Source organism: Palaemon carinicauda, unplaced genomic scaffold (assembly GCF_036898095.1).
Source record: "Palaemon carinicauda isolate YSFRI2023 unplaced genomic scaffold, ASM3689809v2 scaffold2541, whole genome shotgun sequence".
NCBI lineage: Eukaryota > Metazoa > Arthropoda > Malacostraca > Decapoda > Palaemonidae > Palaemon > Palaemon carinicauda.
In genome coordinates, this window is record NW_027170185.1 from 12,501 (window position 1) to 20,000 (window position 7,500).

At 35.6% G+C, this 7,500-nt stretch overlaps 1 long non-coding RNA gene across 1 annotated transcript; it reads right to left on the minus strand.

Moving 5' to 3' along the window:
* Positions 1 to 6,191: 6,191 nt before the first annotated feature.
* On the minus strand, positions 6,192 to 7,334 carry LOC137636225 (uncharacterized). Its single transcript, XR_011043002.1, has 2 exons — positions 6,715 to 7,334; positions 6,192 to 6,393 (listed from the first exon to the last, which is right to left on the minus strand). It is a non-coding gene; the product is annotated as an uncharacterized lncRNA (long non-coding RNA).
* Positions 7,335 to 7,500: the final 166 nt, after the last annotated feature.

Below are 7,500 nucleotides of genomic sequence, written 5' to 3' on the forward strand. Positions count from 1 at the left end.
ATGTAAATTGTATAAAAATTCAATCAAACTTAATCTAAATATTCAAATATTCTCGTGTTCGCTGCTCACTTAATATCGCAGCCTTCCTGCGAACACGAAGATTATTAGTGTCATTATTTTGTTCAACATCAGGGGTAGGGATACAGTTATCTTCACCCAAATCCTTCACCTCTAGATAAGGAATTAAAGTAGAGATGTGACGTTTTATAATTTCCTTGGTCTTACCCTTTAAAAGGGTCACTCCAGTTACCTCACCATTGCTATTGACTTCTAGTTTCTGGACAATAGCCATAGGATAGCTGCTAGGTTTAGTGTTAAGTTCCTTTAAAAGGACTATGTCCCCTACCTTAATATCATGTTGCTGGGCTGGACGGTACCTATCCTTCTTATCAACTGCTTGTGACAAAAGTGTCCCCAGAAACTCCGAATGATAATTCTCAATCAAATTTTGCCTAACTTTACGAAGTTTCTCAAACTCATCATTGATACGACTAGTTGAACTAACTGGTGCTTGCCAGTCTGGATCATTGGGCATTCCTTGCAGTGAAGGAATTAGGTTTAAAGAAAGAGTATCGTATCCTCTTATCAATTTCTCTGGGGTTATAGGTTCGGGTACATCATTAACATTAGCTTCCCTCAATCCATTTTTAAATGCAATAGGGCGCTTATTAACCAGATGTTTAGTGTGTTCTACAACAAATTCAAACTCTGCAAAAGATAAAACCCAATTCTTAATAGAACCAAAGAGCAGTCTTTTTACCATTTTCACACACGTCTCAACCAAGGAACCGAGTTTACTACAACCCTTAAAGTATTGTTGAAAGGTTAAGGGTTTCACATTGTTCTCCTCAAAGTAAAGCCGAGTCTCATGATCACTGATAAAATCATGAATTATGTTGGCACCTGCAACAAGCTGAGAGCCTAGGTCACTGACAAGAAGCTGTGGTACTCCATAATTAAAACAATGAAGTTGAAAAGATCTTAAAAACTCCTTGACCGAGAGGTCATTACAAATCCTGAGATCAATTCCTCGACTCCAAGTACATGCAAAAATAAGTAACCAAACCTTTTGAGATTCAGAGTCCTTTTTAACTGTAAAAGGACCAAGGTAGTCAATAAAAACATTATTGAAGGGAATAGATGGTGGGTCAGATCTGAACTCTCTATAAACATTTTGATTCAACTGGAAAGTTCTGTTGTTGAATCTCCTACAATGAACACAAGTTTTAAGAATTTTCTTAATGGTAGAAAAGTGTTTAGGAACATAAAACGTACGTCTAATGGCAGACAATACAGCATAACATCCAGAGTGGGATAATTTCGAATGAGCATCAAGAACAATTAGTCTAGTTAAAGCACTATCCCTCGGCAACAATATAGGAAATTCATTTTGACCATCCCATGTCTTAAACTTACTTTTCACCCTAATAACGTTATTATTGTCAAGAAAAACATTCAGTTGAGTAACTATCTTAGGTAGGTCTTTAAGTCTAACCTTTTGATCCTGAAAATACGAAAAAACTTCAGGGAAAAACAAATTTTGCTCTGTAGATATAATCTGGGTAAGGGCCTGAGCAAACAGGTTACTATTAGGTGATTTAGGACTGACTTCTATCCCTATCTTCTGCTTCCATTTCATAACACACCGCAAGACTCTACGGTGAATCAAAACCAATCTCCTGAAATCAGAAATATCATTAGGGTCTATTAAATGAGCATTTTCGGAACTATTTGGCGAATGTTCAGAATTAATTCCCACATATACATTATGATCGATGACAGGAGCCATTTTGTCAACAGTCAGTGGATTAGGAATGACAACAGATAATTCATCTTCAGTCTTAATAAAGTTTGAATCTGGTCCAATAAGAAAATTTGTTTTCATAAGAGACCTATAAGAAAAGGGGCGAGTAGTGCTGTCTGCTGGGTTTTCTTTTCCTGAAACGAAACAAAACTTAACAGGGTACTTTTCACATAGCCTCTGGATTGAATTAAGCCTGTTAGTGGTAAATACACTAAGTCTCTGCATTTTTTCCATCTTTGACACACAAGAATTGAGCCAATGAAGTGAGCATATTGAATCAGTATACAACAGTAATTCAGTTATGTTAATTGGCTTCATACACACATCACCTGTAAGGTCTCTGTGTAATTCCATTAAGCTTTCAACACCAAACAAAACTGCATTAAGTTCCAATGACGGAATCGACTTATTCTTCAAATGTGTATTAACCATACGGTTTTTAGCTTGTAGGAAACAACACTGATTTGTCTCAACATGACATATAAAAACTACAACACCATAAAGAGAACGACTGGCATCTGTAAATGCTATTAGTTTGTATTCACCGTCCCTAGAACCAACAAACCTTGGCACTCTTATTATGGGGGAGGAATTTGCCTGCCTACACAAGTTTTTCCATTCACGAACCAAGTCATTATTAAGAGGTTTGTCCCAATCAAGATCTTTACAACATTGGAGCCTATGCATGAATAACCTACTCCTGTTCATGAGTGGCAAATTAAACCCAAAAATATCGAACTGTGCAGCTATGGTGGTCAAAACCTCACGTTTAGTACTGGCATCAGCATTAAGATTGATAGGCTTGGTGAAAATTTCATCACTTATCCTATTCCATGTTAAACCAAACAATTTATTCTCTATAGGTGTCTCAATTTTCATATCTTTATCAATTCTACTCTGCAAGGAAATATCATTAGTTATTAACTGCTGCACTGAAAATTTAAAGGACTCGAACACCTTAGGTAAAACCGAATAAGCCCACTGAAGGGTATCAAGATTGTCACAAGAATAGGCTCCGTTGTCCATGTATGTTAATGAATAGATCAACTTCTTACATTCTTTTAATTTGTCATCATCTTTATCAGAGTTAATAATCAATATATAAAAAAGTGATATCATAAGGAGAAAAGGACTGCAACGTAAACCAAAACTTAGTCTGACATTGCGAAATGCAACCAGGGTATAATCATCTTTCCTAACATTACGAAACCAGTAAAATAGAAGTTTTGCCTGATCGTTCTCGCTCAAAGTCAACATATTGAATGCCTTTTTCAAATCAAATGTCAATAATTTCTCGTCGAACCGAAGATGAATGAAAGCTGACAACATTTTCTGGTTCAGATTAGGGCCCGGGAACATACACTGGTTATGGGACAAATTCAGACCTTTATTACGTTCATTTTCACTCAAATTCGAGAGATAAACTATCCTACATTTCGTTGTCTCACGTTGAGGCTTGAAAACAGCCATGTGGGGAATGAAAGAATAATTTGGGTGTTCTAATTTAAATTGTTCAAGATTATCTACAGGTTCAATAATACCCTCGGCTAACTGATCTCTGAAAGTCTGATCCATCAATAGCAAATTACCTTTATCTTTCTTGTGCTTCTTTAATGTAGACTTTAAAATTAATTTAGCTAACCTCTCATTCTTAGAGAGTAAATGAGATAATTTACCATTCCACAACAAAGGAACCCTAATCCTGCCATCTGTTTCCCTGAAAAGATTTTTTAGCGTGAAATCAATTAACTTCCTATTCAGATCAGTTGTCGTCTCATCACATTCAGGCTGATCATAATTAAGATAATTACGGCATTCTGCCTCAAGTATATGGTTAGTGGCCTCTCTTAACCTTTCCTCTATGACCTTGCCTTTAGTGTTCAATACATTAAAGTTACAACTAGTAGCAATATTACCAAAATCAGGGTCTTTAATTTCATCACTAAATGAGGGACTAAAATAATCACAACCCAATAAAAAAGAATGTGTGCATATACTTACAGAGGAGTCCACAACAGGGAAAGATAACAATGGCTCACTGGAATCAGTGTTCATGCAATAGAAATTACTGTCGCGAGTCTGCAAATAATCCACATTATTGATCAATCTGTCAAGATTTCCTGTTAGCATAATACCATGTAACGTATCTATATACACAGAGGGGTCATTATTGCCAAATACAACGTCTTTTCCCAACAAACAATGAGAAGAATCTGAACCTAACAAGACATCAATGTCACTAATTTCACTAGATTTTGAGTCTAGGAAGGAATCAGCAAAGGAATAACCTCTATCTTTAAAGACTTTAATAACCTTCCCTAAACCAGGTAAGGACAACTTTATATTTATCGAGGGCACAACCATAGCAAAAATCTCAACTACACCAGTGGTTAAAGTAATAGGCAACTGTACTATTCTAGTTTTATAGACCTTGGGACCATTAAAACCATTAACTGTCGAGTCAACATCATTGCATATAACTTTAAATTTACCAAAATTGGCTAGTCTCTCCGATACAAAAGTGCTTTGTGAACCGGTATCCTTGAGCCCTCTGAATAATCTCCCTTGACCTGAAACTTGGAAAGTAAAAGTTGGAAGTGCAGATCTACTACTACAATTAGGCAGTATGGCTACTCCACTATTCGTCGCTGTTTTAATTGTAGCAGAACTAGACGGCTCATTTTTACTTTGGGTGGAGCTTGTCTTTATGCATAAAAAGGAGAAATGCCAACCGCCACAATGATAACACTTTTTGCGAAACCTGAAAGAACATTTAGTAGTCGGGTGCATAAAACTTCCACATTTTACACAGCCCTTCCACTCTGACAATTTCGATACTTTCTCCTGTGCAGTAGGGAAATTTGGACATTTGGAAATAAAGTGATTAATATCCTTTGAATCTACCTTTTGGCACAAGTTGCAACTTTTTGATGCATTGTTAATATTAGAGTCGACTTTGATAGCCAAACTAGTCGAAGTATCCTGCAGATTCTTCCCTTGAAAATTTCCAGAAATAGCGGGACCTTTAAACTTTGAAATTTTCCTAGCATTCTCATACCTTTCAGTGGCAGTAAAGAAGTTATCCTTAATATCCTTACAGCTAGGACGAGTTTGATTGGTAATCTGAACCAACTCTTTCTTAAATTGTTCATTAAGGCCTGACCATGCAAAATACTGTATAAAATCATCTGCCGTTATTTCTAGTGTACTAACAGACTGCAATATAGTCCTGAATTTTGAAATATATGAATATGGATCATCTGAAAGCCCTAACTTAAGTTCTGTCAACTGCCTGATCGTGTTTACCTTACGAGTGCTTTCCGAAGCAAATGCTGCCTTCAAAAGCTCTACTGCATCATTAAAGGTTTGCTTGTCCGCCTCTAAAGAATCCAACAATAATTTAGCACGACCGTCTACTTGCTGCTTGAGCAACAACAAAAGATCGCGATCTGGGTATGTAAAGGAACTAGTGGTACTTAGGAATTCCTTAAGAAATGACGTGAAGTCCTCGTTTTCTTTACTGGTAAACCTGGGTAAAGGAGCAGTTGGCTGCTTTAACAAAGAACGAGCATTATCAATGCTAACATTCGAATGATTAGAGAGAAAAGCAGGCAGCAAAGACAAGCAAATCTGGATTCTATCCTGGTAATCCTGACATATGTCACTCTCTGTATCTAAAGCCGCCTCTGTTACCCCGTCATCTGAAAACTTCAATTCAAAAACATTTTGGTCCAATTCCAATAAACTCTTCTGGTAGTTAAGCAGAAGACCCCTTTCGGTCGTTTGCAAGGCTGGATCTAAACCCCCGTAATTATCACGTTTATCATAACAAACAGTAACTTTTTTACGAACCGTTTTGCGCCTGGAAATTACAGCTCTTAAATCTGACATTTTAATCTAGCTGAATAAAATTACCTAAACAAAAGCAAAAACAGATCGTGTAAATCTATATATAAAACTAATTGAACGCGAATTAGTAACTGTAAATGGAGATAAACAAACAAACTTCTACATTCAATAAACACTGAATTAAACACGTGCTAAATGTAAGTACGCCAAAAAAACTTAATACATGAAAACAAAACGTACTAAATTATTATAGACACGTAAGAAATAAGTAGAATCTCACCGAAAACAAGCACGTTACAATATGCTAATTACCTCACCGCATAAGACGACACGATATTTCGCGATCTATTTATATTAGCGTTTAAATTAACAACAACTAAAGTAAAATTACTGGACCACTGGAAACCCCCGCAACGAGCTATACCTGACCGTCAACACTTGCCACCTTCTCGCTAAAAATCCTGCCACGGTCGCCATGAACTAAACTTTTGATATATACTTATTCACTTAAATACTTAGGAAAGTAATTTAAACAGCCTTAAACACACAAATTAATATAATTATTAACACCTTACAATTAACAATAAACACGCTGAAGGTGGCAAGCCAAATAGTACATTCGTATGTTAGACCGGTTTATAATTAAATAGAATTCCTGTTGACGAAAGGACCTCATCCAAACGTAGGCGAAGCGAGAAAGTCCTATTCAGTGAATATGTTTAGCTCGTAACCACTCTGTCCTAAAAATATGAACAATATCACTATTAGTGACATGGAAACAGCAAGTCAAATTAAATTTCCCCAGAATTATTCAAAATTAAGCTGCAAAACTTTTACAGGGCTTCGCACAAATAAAAATTAACCAAAGCCATAAACATAATAAATGCAACCTTGGACACAAATAACCTGGAAATTTTATATGAATAAATTGACTCAAAAGGACCAAGAATAGTTATTTAATAATTAAGGATTTAGCAAGACCTTTACTTAAATATAAATGAAAGTGCTGGCAATAACAAGGAATCGAACTAAAACCCGCTTCCTTCAGTTGAACCCCATACCTGTTATTGTCCAGAGAGGCATATAAGTGGAAGTGACGACGACATTCACCACAAGAGCACGTTGCAGAAAAAGGAGCCAATTTTTCGACACATCAAGCTAGGACTCCACTTGGGCTCAATCACACATATCGATGCTGAATACATCACAGTAAACCCTTGGCCATACCTCGAGGACGAGGACTTCAGAACTGTATACGTCTCTACGTGGCACATGGTCGTGGTAAACTAATAGAAGAAGATATCCAGTGGTCCAGTGGGGTTTTTACAACATCCACATATTGTACATTTTCCTCACTGTATAATTATTGATGAAGAAACACATCTGCGAAAAACACTTGAAAAACGAATATTAATAATTTCACAGAAGGGTTCGAGGAAGAGTTGCTGCCATACTGCCGACGGAGAGATGTCTCTGCTTCTGTCTTACAGTACATAACCATATCGGCTTGTATAGTTATAACAAGGTAATAAGGGAACCAATGGAAGTGGGTTAAAAAATGAAAAACAAGCTAATTCAATACCAACTTAAAACTATCAAACAACCACCTACTCCCTTTGAGTCAAAATACAAAGTTAATACAAACAAAAATGAAAAGTTACGAATTATATTCGTAATTTTCTGGACATTATTATTATTATTATTATTATTATTATTATTATTATTATTATTATTATTATTATTATTATTATTATTATTATTATTATTATTATTATTATTATTATTATTATTATTATTATTATTAAAATTATTATTATTATTATTATTATTATTATTATTATTATTAT